This window comes from Pleurodeles waltl, chromosome 8, assembly GCF_031143425.1.
Source record: "Pleurodeles waltl isolate 20211129_DDA chromosome 8, aPleWal1.hap1.20221129, whole genome shotgun sequence".
NCBI classification, from domain to species: Eukaryota; Metazoa; Chordata; class Amphibia; order Caudata; family Salamandridae; genus Pleurodeles; species Pleurodeles waltl.
Window position 1 is genome coordinate 870,983,408 of NC_090447.1, and position 15,245 is coordinate 870,998,652.

A 15,245-nucleotide genomic window follows, 5' to 3' on the forward strand; every position below is an offset into this window, starting at 1 on the left:
AACACTTACACCCTGGGTTCAGCAGTGGTGTACAGCCACATTTTTGACACCTGTGATTTAGTTCTATACGTTTTTCTGCTCCAAACCACAGTGTGTGCCGCCCTGGTTTGAGGTCTGCATCGCAAGGTCCAGTTAAACATTGGGCCAGTTGAGGTTCTTTTTCGAAGTAGCTGGATTTGCCTGCTACACGTTGTGATGAAGGGAAGAGGTGAAGATAAGACCAACAGATTTTGCCTTGTGTGTGGTGCAGCAAAGGTATTAGTTGGTATTCTGCCAGTCTTCCTGCGCACAGGCCTAAAATGGTTACGTAATTGTTATAAAATATTCCATTGTGTCATCAACCTTATATAATCAGGAAAGTCCAAGTTGTTCAAATTACGATACTTCTGATTTTGCACATTGTTGAACAGGAAGTTCACAAAAGATATTGAGTTTGCAGGTAATCCCCAGCGTAGGGGACCAGCTACCATTGGTGACTTTTGAAAGAATACACATTTGTGTGTGTGTATGTATAGCCTCTGACAAGGCACTTTTATAGGATTCCCATAGCAAAATAACTCCTCTTTCCCTCTATTCTAATTTTTTCACTTCCTCTTTCCTGTGGCTTGTTGTTACTATGGCAGCGACTATAATGTGTTATTCTCCAGTGCTTCTAGGTACTTTTTTCACTCCTGACTTTACTTTTTATTTTACTTCTCTCATCTTCTGTATTCAACAGTTGTCTTCTTCAGTGTTTCCTTCTACACTTCCAGTTTCTACTCCTGCACCCTATAGTTACCCAGACGTATAGGTCTCTCAGGTTCTGCTTCTCTGGCTTCCTTCCCGCCCCTTTGTCATCTTCTTTCTTTTCTGTTTTCCGGGTATCCTTGTCTACCTTTTCACTGCCTTCGTTTGACTTGATGTCTCTTCTACTTTTAACCCCTTCTGTGCCGCGGACGTAATGGTTACTTTTTTTGCGCCAATGTCACGCAAGGGGAGTGGCGCCATAGGCAAGGGTCGGTCCCCAGGGGGGTGGAGAGGGTTCGGGGGGCAAATTTATTTTATGCCATTTCTGCCCCCCCCCGGGGCAGATCGTCCTATTGTTATTAGGCCGATCTGCCCCCAAGGGGGCAGAAACCTCTAGGCGCCAGGGCTAATTTTGTTTTGTGTTTTTTTTGGTTTGTTTGTTTTTTTAGAGATGGGGAGCGACCCATTAGGCAAGGGTCGCTCCCCCGGGGGGCAAATTGTATTTAGACCATTTCTGCCCCCTTGGGGGCAGATCGGCCTATTTTAGGTTAATCTGCCCCCAAGGGGGGCAGAAACCACTAGGCACAGGGATCTTTTTTTTTTTTTTTGCACAATGTCACGCAAGGGGAGCGACCCGGTAGGAAAGGGTCGCTCCCTGGAGGAATGGGGGGGGGGTCAGGTTGGCAAATATATTTTAGGCCATTTCTGCGCCCCCCCGAGGGTAGATCGGCCTATTGTTATTAGGCCGATCTGCCCCCAGGGGGGCAGAAGCCTCTAGGCGCAAGGGATACATTTTTGGGGGATTTTTTGTTTGTTTTGTTTTTTAGAGGTGGGGAGTGACCCCTTAGGCAAGGGGGTCGCTACCCAGGGGGGGGGGGGGGGGGTTTAGGCCTTTTCTGCCCCCCCCTCCGGGAGCAGAAGCCTCTGGGCGCCAGGGATAAAAAAATAATGTTTTTTTGTTTTTGTTTAGTTTTTTAGAGGTCGGGAGTGAGGCAAATTTATTTTAGGCCTTTTCTGCCCGCCCTGGCAGAAACCACTTAGGCACCAGGGATTGGTGTATGTGTGTATGCATGTGTTTTCTTTAGGGGGGCAGCCCCTTGGGTAAGGGTCGCTCCCCATGGGGGCACATTACTGTTGGCCATATCTGCCCCTCATTGGGGGCAGATGGGCCTATTTTTGGAAGGCCCATCTGCTCCTAAGGGAGAGCAGAAAGCCCACCAGACGCCAGGGAAGTTTTTTTTCTTCAAAAAATAAGAGGGTGGGGGTATGGCCATACCCCCACCCCAAATAAATGGGGCCAAAGTTGTTCTGCCCACCAGTGGGCAGATGGGGCAATTACCCCTGATCCACACCCCGGGGAGGGCAGAAAGTCTACTAGATGCCAGGGAATTTAAAAAAGATATATATATATTGGGGTGGTGGCTACCAACCAGTATGGGCCTGGTTACGCCCCCACCTCAACTGAAGCGGGTAACAGTCTTTCAGCTCTCCCCACACTCTAAAACATCTTATCCCACAGCAAGCAAGAGGACATTTGATTATTTTGGGTTTTAGTTTTACATTTGGGCCATGAGAGCTTGGCTTACTCTCAAAATCGTCCCACTAGGAATGGTGAGGGCTGCACTTTATGGACTTTGGGACGCTGCCATGTAGAAAAATCCACAAGACCTAGACACATCTGAAAACTAAACATCTGGGTGATTCCAGGGTGGTGTGTTTCACATGCACCCCGCACCATTTTTGTACCCACAATCCCATGCAAACCTCCAACTTTGCTGGAAATCACACATTTTTCCCACATTTTTGTGATGGAACCTTCCGGAATCTGCAGGAATCCACAAAATTCCTACCACCCAGCATTGTCTCATCTATACCGATAAAAATTCTGCTACACTTGTCAGCCTAAGAATGTTTTTTTGCCCTTTTGGACCCCCTTTGTTCCCCCTCAATATCGACATGTTTTTGGCTCTTCCTTTTCACATGCACTTGGCCCACCTACACAAATGATGTATCATTTTTACTGGGAGACTGAGGGGAACATTGGGGAATCCACGCAAGTCACACCTCACTGGACTCCCTCGGGTGTCTAGTTTTCAGAAATGTCTGGGTTTGGTAGGCTTCCCTAGAAGGCTGCTGAGCCCAGGACCAAAAACGCAGGTGCCCCCCTGCAAAAACAGGTAGTTTTGTATTTGATAATTTTGATGTGTCCAGATAGTGTTTTGGGGCATTTCCTTTCGCAGGCAGTAGGCCCACCCACAAAAGTGAAGTACCATTTTTATCGGGAGACTTGGGGGAACACTGGTGGAAGGAAATTTGTGGCTCCTCTCTGATTCCAGAACTTTCTGTCACCGAAATGAGAGGAAAAGGTGTTTTTTGGCTAAATTTTGAGGTTTGCAAAGGATTCTGGATAACAGAACCTGGTCAGAGCCCCACAAGTCACCCCATCTTGGATTCCCCTAGGTGTCCAGTTTTCAAATATGCACTGGTTTGCTAGGTTTCCCCAGGTGCCGGCTGAGCTAGAGGCCACAATCCAAAGGTAGGCACTTTGAAAAAAAAAAAACTGTTTCCTTTGAAAAAAATGTGATGTGTCCATGTTGTGTTTTGGGCCATTTCCTTTTGTGGGCGCTGGGCCTACCCAAACAAGTGAGGTATCATTTTTATCGGGAGACTTGGGGGAACACTGGGTGGAAGGAAATTTGTGGCTCCTCTCAGATTTTAGAACTTTCTGTCACTGAAATGAGAGGAAAAAGTGTTTTTTTGGCCACATTTTGAGGTTTGCAAAGGATTCTGGGTAACAGAACCTGGTCAGAGCCCCACAAATCACCCCATCTTGGATTCCCCTAGGTATCTAGTTTTCAAAAATGCGCTGGTTTGCTAGGTTTTCCCAGGTGCCGGCGGAGCTAGAGGCCAAAATCCACAGGTAGGCAGTTTGTAAAAAAACACCTCTGTTTTCTGTGGAAAAATGTGATGTGTCCACGTTGTGTTTTGGGGCATTTCCTTTTGCGGGCGCTAGGCCTACCCCCACAGGTGAGGTACCATTTTTATCGGGAGATGTGGGGGAACACAGAATAGCAAAACAAGTGTTATTTGCCCCTTGTCTTTCTCTACATTTTTTCCTTCCAAATGTAAGACAGTGTGTAAAAAAGACGTCTATTTGAGAAATGCCCTGCAATTCACATGCTAGTATGGGCACCCTGGAATTCAGTGATGTGCAAATAACCACTGCTTCTCAACACCTTATCTTATGGCCATTTTGGAAATACAAAGGTTTTCTTGATACCTATTTTTCACTTTTTATATTTCAGCAAATGAATTGCTGTATACCCGGTATAGAATAAAAACCCATTGCAAGGTGCAGCTCATTTATTGGCTCTGGGTACCTAGGGTTCTTGATGAACCTACAAGACCTATATATCCCCGCAACCAGAAGAGTCCAGCGGACGTAACGGTATATTGCTTTCAAACATCTGACATCGCAGGAAAAAGTTACAGAGTAAAACGTGGAGACAAATGGCTGTTTTTTTCACCTCAATTTCAATATTTTTTTATTTCAGCTGTTATTTTCTGTAGGAAACACTTGTTGGATCTACACACGTGACCCCTTGCTGAATTCGGATTTTTGTCTACTTTTCAGAAATGTTTAGCTTTCTGGGATCCAGAATTGGTTTCTCACCCATTTCGGTCACTAACTGGAAGGAGGCTGAAAGCACAAAAAATAGTAAAATTGGGGTATGTCCAAGTAAAATGTCAAAATTGTATTGAAAAATTGGGTTTTCTAATTCAAGTCTGCCTGTTCCTGAAAGCTGGGAAGATGTTGATCTTGCCACCTCAAACCCTTTGTTGATGCCATTTTCAGGGAAAAAACCACGAGCTGCCTTCTGCAGCCCTTTTTTTCCCATTTTTTAAAAAAAAACTAAATTTTCACTGTATTTTGGCTAATTTCTTGGTCTCCTTCAGGGGGACCCACAAAGTCTGGGTACCTCTGGAATCCCTAGGATGTTGATAAAAAAGGACACACATTTGGCGTGGGTAGCTTATGTGAACAAAAAGTTATGAGGGCCTAAGCGCAAACTGCCCCAAATAGCCCAAAAAAGTCTCGCCACAGGAGGGGAAAAGGCCTGGCAGCGAAGGGGTTAACATCTCTCGACAACCATGTCTTTGTCCCATTATCCCTATGATGGTTTGTTAACACCAGTTTGCTAGCTGAATATATGTTTTCATAGTACTTGCAAGATTGTGTTGAAAGGCTGCTACCAGCTGGGAGCTTGTTGTACTACGTTACTTAAAAGTGGTTGTGGGGCTACAGATGGCTAATGCTTTAGTGTGTTATGGAATTTGTTCTCATTTGCAGGCATATTCTACCTTTGTGTTGTGATTTGCTAGATTATATTAAAATACTGTGGACTCTGGTGATGATCAAAGGAGTAATAGATTGTATTATATGTGACATATATTGTCTGAGATAAATGTCATACCTTCTTCTACCTGAATGGAAACATGAGTTTATTCTGACAGGATTCCACCCGACAAACTCACCTGCAAGATGTTCTAAGACAGGCCTGGTGGCTGTCTCCCTTTTTAGGATAGAGGGCTTCTGGACCACTCAAGAATGGCATTGCTTATCTCCAGGATCAGGCTTTTGCGAGACAGATGCTGTACGCTAGAGGGTACGTAACTCTCACTGGAGGACACACATCTACAAGATAGATGAGTCACCCCAGTAACATATAGTGGAAGCTGTAGAAGTCTTTTTTGAGGATTTGTGACTGAACTGATTCTTTACAAAGCACTTAAAATTAACATTTTCAGCAGTGGGCCATAGAGGACATAGAAGTACTACAGCTTAATAATCAGGAACATATGAAAACATCACGAATAAATAAGGCAAGTAATTGGAAATCGATCAAATATGTTCAAAATTTCGAAACGAAATAAGAGACAAAGAACAAGAATCACCCATGCGTAGTTGTGGGATTTTTGCTATTTTTCAGTCTTTTAGGTTTTTGCAGTGGTTGTGTGGTCTTTGCAAGATGTCCATAATAGTCATAGCCTCTGGGCACTGTAACTAGTACTTCAGACCAGTCCAACCAACAGGACGGATGACTTTAGTGGATTTGACATAACTTCAGTGATAGCAGTGGGCTGTGCACTGAAAAAAGTACAAAAAGCAGAGAGGAGCAATACAAGGGCCAGGTAGAACACGTGGAACAGAGGGACAGAAAGAACAAAGCTTCAACATGATCTTACAAAAATACAGCAGTAACAAAAATAGAGGGTAATTTTGAGACAGAGTATGGTGTATCCAAATAGGAGGATAGGCCATAAGGAAAGACTAGCAATTCAGATTTGGACAAGAAACTCTTCGAAGCACATGGAAATTTGAGTGACAAAAGTCAGCATCCATTGCCAGTAGACAAAGCGACAGCGACAACACTTGTTGAGAATCAGTAGGACAGCTTCATAGCATCAATCAAGGAACAAAGATTGAGGGTGGATCCTTGTGATAAACCTTCGAAATTCGACAGCAGCTGTTTAGATGACTCCATCTTGCAGTAATATTAATAGCACCACCGTGTCCTGGAGGGAATGGATAGTTTGGTGCTGCAGCTGGCTATGGAGAAGGTACATTAGGGTTACCCTGATGGATAGGTTTGCCTAGGAATGGAAGGGTTCAGTAAGTAGACTCCCCACTGGAGCTACAGTTCTCTATAAATCTACCAGGTCTCACCACATCCCACATGTTTTTGCCACACCCCTGAACCCCTCGCTGTTGCACTGCTCGCTCACCACATTAGAGCTTTGAGAGTTGATTTGACAAAAAGCTATGTTCACGTTTAATTAAGACCAACTCTAACTGATGAGCATGGCTGCCCTTAGCACGCCCATATCTGGACTCCCGCTTTAACAAACTGCAGAGGATGTCTGACCTACAGATGGAGTGATAGTAAAAGTTGTCAGAAGTTATTCAAGGACATATTTCTAAACCAAAACTTGCACGTGGGTATGACACATGGGGAGGGTGCAAATTGTGCATGCCGCCATGCCAGAACATCACCCATTGGGGGCTGTGGCATGTACGCCCAACCTTGCTCCATGCTTGACCTGTGGGCAGAGAGAGAGGCTTACAAAAGGCTTGTTGCACACCAAAGAGATATAAATCGGATGCAGATTGGATCGGGCGCAAGCCTGGATCCTGAAGGGCATTAGCCAGCAAGAGCCCACAACCCCCCTCAAAACCGTGTGGTTCAAATGGGGATTAGTGAGGTGGCAAATGTGATGTTGGCGTACTACATGCAACACTCAGGACTTCTACCAAGTTTCCTTGAAACTGGCATTCGGGTGAGTTGGGGGAGGCACCTGGGCTCCCCAGAGAGGAGGTGAGTTTGTCATGTTAAGTTGGCTACAACCAGATACTCCAAATGCCGAGTACATAATCGTTCCTATTTTTCCAATTCCATTTCCACATCCACCCCATTTTCACATACTATATATTTAGTTGCCCTAATATTTTACATTCATTTTTTCAGCCTTTTTAGTGTGTTTTTTTACGATTAGATTCGTCTGTAAACAGCAGTGGCGTAGCGTGGGGGGTGCAGGGGAGGCCGGCCGTACCGGGCGCAACATCTTGGAAGAGACTAAATCCACGGGTTAGGGGGCGCAAATTACTTGCCTTGCCCCGGGTTAGGGGGCGCAAATTACTTGCCTTGCCCCGGGTGCTGACAACCCACGCTACGCCACTGGTAAACAGCTATATATTATATTGTGCAGGGCTCCAACACTGTCATTAAGGGTACTTGGCGACGTATGTACTATTTCAATTCTATTGCTCTAATTTCGTGAAATTAAAATTCTCTGAACAAAGTTTATTCTTTGAAAAAACGCATCTAAACATAATTAAATGCAGTTCCATTATGAGAACGAATGACCTCGATTATCGTTTTTTAGTTACAAAGAAAACTATTCAATCTGATTACAATTTTTTCCCACTATTGTGAGCAACCATCCGACATGAGAATTACATATGCACAGATCATTTGAAAGACCGTGCTCCTGGCTATTCCATATTCTCTATCACAGTGAAAAAGTGCAGTGGGCACATCTGTTATGCAGCGGAAGGATTATGCAAGAAGGATACACGCTTCTCCTAGACGCGCACTCTCCTGACAGAGACCATTTCCACGAATATGGAAACAATATGTTATCACTATAATTAGCCTTATAATGAATGTACAATATTGTTGAGTTACCATTTTAACAAGCAGTCCCTCTCCTGTAGCCTTTAAATCATGCGAGTTTGAGCCACCTATGAAGAGGGTCAGTCCAACCTTATATATCTGTAGTTGAATGGTGCGCTGGGTCTGCCTTAAAGCCACTCAGTCAACACAGCCATCATCTTGGCGATTGGGGATCCGAACCGACGCAGGGGGCTGTAGAAAACGGACAGAAGAGAATATGTGACTCTTCACAGGACTCTCCCAGTGTTAGATGGAGAGCCGAAGGATGACTCATGCCACGTGATGTGGATGAGAGCTTACATTACTGTGAGAGCGCCGTCACTGTAATAGGTGTGCTCCAATGAGTTTTACGCCAGTTGACCACTATATCTTTAAGTGTTTTACGTTTGGGGAGGATATATGGTACGAAGCTCCCAACTGGCAATACCGGGCATCAGGGGTTTCCCCTCTGGGCTGGCCGGGTGGGGGCCAGTTCCACTGCTAATGTGGCTCGGTTCAGTTACTTGCAGTGCTTAATTTGTAAAATAATAAGTGCCAGGGTCCTTGTCAGGAGGTTACTGCAGCTTGCACCACCCATTGCCCCTGCCAGCACCGCCAATAACAGTACAAACACAACCACTAACCATCATTATCCTACAAGGGTGACAATTCAGTCTATTCCAGGCCCCCAAATCTATAAGAATGACTCAGGCGGCAGATGTTAGTCATTTTTAAAGTGCATTAATAAACAACTGTTGTGCTGATCTCTAAACTAGATATTCAGGCCCGTATTTATACTCTGTTTGCGCCGAATTAGCGTCGTTTTTTTCGACGCAAATTCGGCGCAAAACGAACGCCATATTTATACTTTGGCGTTAGACGCGTCTAGCGCCAAAGTATGGGCAAATAGCGTCATTTTTTTGCGTGAACGCCTTCCTTGCGTTAATGAGATGCAAGGAAGGCGTTCCCGTCTAAAAAAATGACGGCGACGCAAATGCGTCGTATTTATACTCCCGGGCAAAAATCACGCCCGGGAGTTGGCGGGTCAAAAAACCCCGCATTTGCGCCACTATTTAACGCCTGGGTCAGGGTAGGCGTTAAGGGGCCTGTGGGCTCAAAATGAGCCCACAGGTGACCCCCCCTGCCACCCCTGCCCACCCCAGGAGGACACCCAAGGATGGAGGGACCCACCCCAGGGACATTCAGGTAAGTATAATTTTTTATATTTTTTTATTTTTTTTGGTGGCATAGGGGGGCCTTATTTGTGCCCCCCTACATGCCACTATGCCCAATGACCATGCCCAGGGGACATAAGTCCCCTGGGCATTGCCATTGGGCAAGGGGGCATGACTCCTGTCTTTACTAAGACAGGAGTCATTTAAATGGCGTCTGGGCGTCGAAAATAATGGCGCAAATCGGGTTGAGGCGATTTTTTTGCCTCAACCTGACTTGCCCCATTTTAAGACGCCCTAACGCCATTTTCCCCCTACGCCGGCGCTGCCTGGTCTACGTGGTTTTTTTCCACGCACACCAGGCAGCGCCGGTCTGCTAGCGCCGGCTAACGCCATTCCATGAATACGGCGCCTGCATGGCGCTTCAGAATGGCGTTAGACGGCGCTAAATTTTTTGACGCTAAACTGCGTTAGCGCAGTTTAGCGTCAAAAAGTATAAATATGGGCCTCAGTGCCACCATGTGGCGCACTGGCGTAAGTGACGGTGTAATCAATTACGTGCTGGTGCTGAGCACCGGAAGCCACCGGCTTAAATTAATCACTGGTTGCTTAGGAGAGGCCGCCAACGTTCCTGCCTACAGCACTTAGAAATAATATAAAACAAATGGTTTAAAGCGTGCTTACAAACCATTTGTTTTTTTGTATTTGAGTGAATGCGACCGGATGGTCCTTAGCAACAAAACGGGCACCAACCAGCAGTGAAACCACCCTCTCCCTGCCAGCCCACCAAACAAATGCAGCGCTCGTTCACTACATGCAGTACGGGGGCTGCTGTGGCAAAATTTGCCAGGGCTGATTTTGGTGCTGAGTTCAGCCCTGATGGTAGGTGTGCTTTTGTTATCTCTTCTTCTTAGAGCATGAGAGGAATTCGTAAGTGGCAGAAATCACCTGAAAGCTCGGCTCAGGTTGGGCTCAAGGGTTCAGTACTACTTCGAGCACAGAGCCTGTCATCAGACTCAAGCCTGGCTCGAGTTTTCACCCATCCTCAGTGATGCACATTTATTCTTTAAATTACTCTTCTGTAGGAAGTCGAATATACTATAGAGTGGCCTTTTTATGTCAGTAAATTAAGGATAGCAGTTTCAAATTTGAAGGGCATTTTTTAGAGATATTTGATGTTGTGTGTTATCTATAGTGCTTATTTTTAAAGTAACGCCAAATTGGAAGTTGTACACAAAATAATTAAAGGTAGATCGGGCAAAATTGCAACATTTTACCAAAAGGCAGACACTGCCTCGAGACACCAGGCAAGGTGGCAAAAAAAAGTTAAAATGAATTCTGAATGGTATTACTTTGTTACCCGCTCCCTTGATATTCACGGCTTCACGCATTCCATTGTGCTGGCACAAAATTCCTGGTACTGCTTAAAGGATTTACTTGTCTTGCCGAGCAAGACATCCATTCCTTTCTATTACAGCCTTGTTGCAAACTGGTAAGTAATATACTGAACTGAAATAATTGTTTGTAGACGTGCTAACTTGCATAGGCATAGACCCACTGAATGTTACTGTGATCAATAAATGTTGCCCAATATGACAAAAATATGTTGTCTGTTGAAAAACAACTCTTACTACTGCACCGCTAAATCTAATTATATCCACTAAGCTCCCACAAAGGCAGAGATTAGCGCCGCGAGGAGGGGGAGGGTGTTCTCTGTTCCGAAGCCAGCAGGGGCTGCGCTCCGTCATGCCTGGCATTGCTGCATCTTTATTAGAGCAAACAGCCCACGTTCTTGTGTGTTTCTGTCTCGTCATGATCCGAAGAGTTGATCTCGAGGCATGGAGTTTTGTCCTGGGCTTTGGAACAGGCCAGTATTAAACTCTTGAGCCAGTGCAGCTTCTTACCCTCCGGAACGGGGGATTTTGGACTCGTCCAGTGCAAGAGGTAGCTCTCGGGGAGCCTTAATTGGCACAGATGTTACAGGAAGCCATGTTGGATCCCTCTCGGCCGGCAAAGGGGAATGGAAGAGTGAGAAGGTGACTTAGCCTGGATGTCTTTTCAGGTACTTATAGATACTTCATTCAAAGTTGCAGGGGGAGGCATGAAATGAAACGGGGCTCCTCCCGTGCTCACGTTTAAGCTGTGGGTATAACTTTTCTCCCGCGGGGACGCATGCTAGTAAAGTTAAATGGTGTGTAGTGTTTATATAGTATGAGCTCGCCTAGAGAATGTGGCTTGTGGAGGAAGTGCTGTTTACTCAGTTTTATACCACATCAGTGCAGTGTCCATGAATTTAATTATGGCTAATTGTAGTATTTTAAAGGACAATTCCAGCTGCTTACGGGCGTTGCTGTTCTAAAGTACATTTAGCTCTATCACTTTGTTCAAAGCAGAATCAGCCTTCCCAGTGCGTGGTGTTGAAGGCCGAGTGCTGAAGTGGCGATTTTTGTTTCTCAGATAGCACCGCTGCTGCTTGTGTACGATTTTGCTTGTTACCTGTTACCATGACGCCGTGGCAACTCAGGTAGTTATGGAGATGCGGCTTCCTTTTTTGATATAGGAATAATATGAACGCATCTGCAGTGTTTATAGCTGTTCATGCTGTTTTCATAAAAAGTGACTTTCTTGAAAGAACTCGGTACCCATCGTGTTAAACATTTCACTCAAGGATATTTAATTACCTTGAACATTTCTGCGTGGTTGTCGTTTGCTAAATGCAAGGAAGACCCCTTAGTAAGTTGTAGTTTAGCGAATTTTTAAGTAGGTGCTGAATATTTACAAAAAATGTTTAAATGTTTTTAATTTACTGTATTCTCATCTTTTCCATTTCTAAATTTGGAAGTTTTGCTGGAAAATCTGACACCAGCTTATTACTGTTGACTTGGCAACCAATAAAATAGGTCATTTTCTATCCATGGTTTAGAAAGTTATACTTGCCTTTAAAGATGATTCGTTTGTATTTGTTTTGGAGTGATAATGGTGTGGGAAAAAAAAAAAAAAACTACCGGCCACCTGCCACCACACTGGTTGGAACAGAATAATGCCATTAAGGAAACAAGGAGAACGAAACAACTGTACCACCCCCAACACACTCACAAGTGCACCTTTCCTTGGTATTTGGGATGGTGTTGTGATCAGCTCAGTGCTTAATAGAGGTTTTCCTTTGATTCATATGCTTTTTTAGGCATTTTAGGATGTAGCCTACCAGGCAGTGCAACTGTCTGGCTTGCTAACAACATCTTGGGGACATTTGAAAAGCTTCCTGGGAATGCATTCCATCCATTGCTTATTTTTGGCTATGTGATTTATAACTTACATTTGCTTGTTTCCATTTGCTGGCTTTGTTCGTTTTAGGCTGCCTAGCTTGAGTTCGTTCCTTCCCTTCCCTAAATCCTATTTACTGTACTCTTCCACCAGTACAGAATTTCTGTAAACAGACCTTTAAATCTTGTTCTTATCATATCACATCTGTTGTGCATTCAAAGAAAGAGGTCAGATGTCAGGCTCCCCCCTTCCAGGTAGCTTTGTGTTTACTTTTCTTTCTCTGACTTCAAAGTGAGAGGAATTGTGTGGCAGAGCTACTCTGGGTGGCAATACAATTTTATTTTTTCTAGTACAAAACACTATTTAAATGTCTGTAAATTAACTGTGCAGATATTTCAGAATATGGAAAGCTTAAATGAAGCACATTTTTTGGTAATTCTGAAGTGTGGCCGAAACAAATATTTTATTTAATACAATCAAAACAAATCAATACACTAGGTGACGACATTTCCACACATTATTGTTTGTGCTCTGTATACGTTTATGCATTAAAATGTATGTCTGTGCAAATGTAATGGTCATTTCATTTGAAGATGTGTTTTCTGTATGGCAGTGCGCTACCACACCATGCATACCTCACTTTACCCCCACTCAACTGTACCCTGCAGCACTACACTCCACTGCACTCAGCTCTGCATCACTCCACACTACCTCACTGTACTCTGTTCTGAACCACTTCACTCTGTGCCACTTCACTCAACTCTGCATCACTCCACTCTGTGTCATTGCACTCTACTCCACACTACTCCATTATGCACCATTGCCCTCCTCACCATGGCACTCTACGCCAGTCCACTCTAATCTACTCTGCGCCAATGCACTCTGACACTACACTCTACAACATGTCACTCTACTCTGAAACAATCTACTGTACGCCACTGCATTCTATGCCTCTCTATTCAACTCTGCACCATTCCACTTCATGCCACTCCATTCTACACCACCTCAATCTACCTTGCACACCTTCACTCCACCCCACTGCACTCTACACTGCTGCATTATACACCACTGCACTATATGCCAATGCACTCCTTGCCACTTTACTCAAAACCAATACACTCTAGGCCACTTCACTCCGTGCCAGTCTCCTCTGTGCCACTGGAATGGATGCCACTATACTCTACTTTGCAATACTCTATGCCACTGCACTGTGCACCACTGCACTCTACAACATTTTACTCTGCAACACTGGACTCTCTGCCACTGAACTCTAGTTCATTCTGTTCTGTGCCGGCTCACTCCATTCTGCACCACTCTACTCTACGTCACTCTACAGCGTTCTACACCAATGCACTCTACACTAGTGATCTCTACACCACTAACATCTACGCCAAACCACTGTATGCCACTCTAATCTACTGTGCACCATTGCACTATATGCCACTGCAATCTATGCCACTTTTTCATGCTTCTCTACTCTGCACTCTCTATGCCATTGCACTCTACCACAGTCTACTATGCACCACTGCACTCTTCACTACTGCACCACTCTACTATGACCCTCAGTCTATGGCACTACACTCTTTGACACTCTCCTCTGCAAGACTGCACTCTCTGCCACTGAAACCAAATATACTGTACTCTGCTCCACTGCACGCTATGCCACTGCACTCCATGCTGCAGTACTCTGTGCCACTGTACTCTCTGCCACTCCACCACTCAGCTCTACACCAATGCACTCTTCACCACTACACTCTACTCTTCATCACTACAATCTAAACCATTTCAATCTATTCTGCACCACTGCACTCCATGCCACTGCTCTCTATACCACTCTACGCCACTGGACTCTGTGGCACTCTACAATTTTGCACTGTACCCTACACCACTCCACTCTATACCACTTCACTCTACCCTGAAACAGTCTACTCTGTGCCACTGCACTCTATGCCACTGCAGTCTACTCCACTCTGCGCAACTCCACTCTATGCCATTATACTCTACTTTGCACCACTCTGCTCTACATTACTGCACTCTATGCCAATGGACTCTAAACCACATTACTCAAAACTACTGCACTGTAGGCCAGTCTACTCTGCACCACCGTATTTTAGGGCAGTTCACTATAGTCCATTGTACTCTACTTTACAACACTCTACTCCACAGTACTCTGCTCTATGACCCTCTACTCATTTAACTCTACTCCACTCTGACACTCTACTCTACTCTACTGCCACTCTACTCCACTGACACTCTACTTCACTCTGTGCCGCCCCACTCTACAACACTCTGCTCCACTTTATGCCACACTGAGACTCTACTCCGCTCTGGTGCTCTACGCAACTCTCTCTCTGCCACTCCATACCACTTTACTCCATGACACACTACTCCACTCCTCCGCTTTTTGCCACTCCACTTGGATACCCTATGCTGCTCCACTCCAGCTACTCGACTCTACAACATTCTACTCCACTATATGCCATTCCAGTCTCCTACACTACTCCACTCTACACAACACCCCCTACTGTGCTCTGCACCACTCCACAACACTTTATGCCACTCCACAAACAACACTCTTATACACTCTGACACTCTTCTCTCTACGCCACTCAACTCGACTCCACTCTTCACCCTTCCACTCCACGGCACTCTACTCCCTCCATGACACTTCACAACACTGTACATCACTTCACTTTTATCCTCTCCATGCCCCTCAGCTCCAATCTATACCATTCCACGTCTCTCTACACCCCTCCATAACACTACACTCTACTTCACTTTGATCCTGCCCTCTGCTTTACTCCACTAACGTTTAGCCCAGCTGAATATTAGCCATGCCGGTGTACAGCATGGCTAAAACAAATGTGTG

General features: G+C 45.0%; 1 protein-coding gene across 7 annotated transcripts in view; it reads left to right on the top strand.

Moving 5' to 3' along the window:
* The window catches only part of SHROOM2 (shroom family member 2), a 675,938-nt gene that overhangs the window by 313,801 nt on the left and 346,892 nt on the right, over positions 1-15,245 (top strand). For 2 of the 7 annotated variants that reach the window (XM_069205149.1, XM_069205150.1), the window contains exon 1: positions 10,898-11,174. The exons of the other annotated variants lie outside the window; for them this stretch is intronic. The gene's annotated coding sequence lies outside the window, so the exon portion shown is untranslated. Of the gene's footprint in view, positions 1-10,897; positions 11,175-15,245 lie in introns of those variants that run through there. 7 annotated transcript variants of the gene reach the window in all.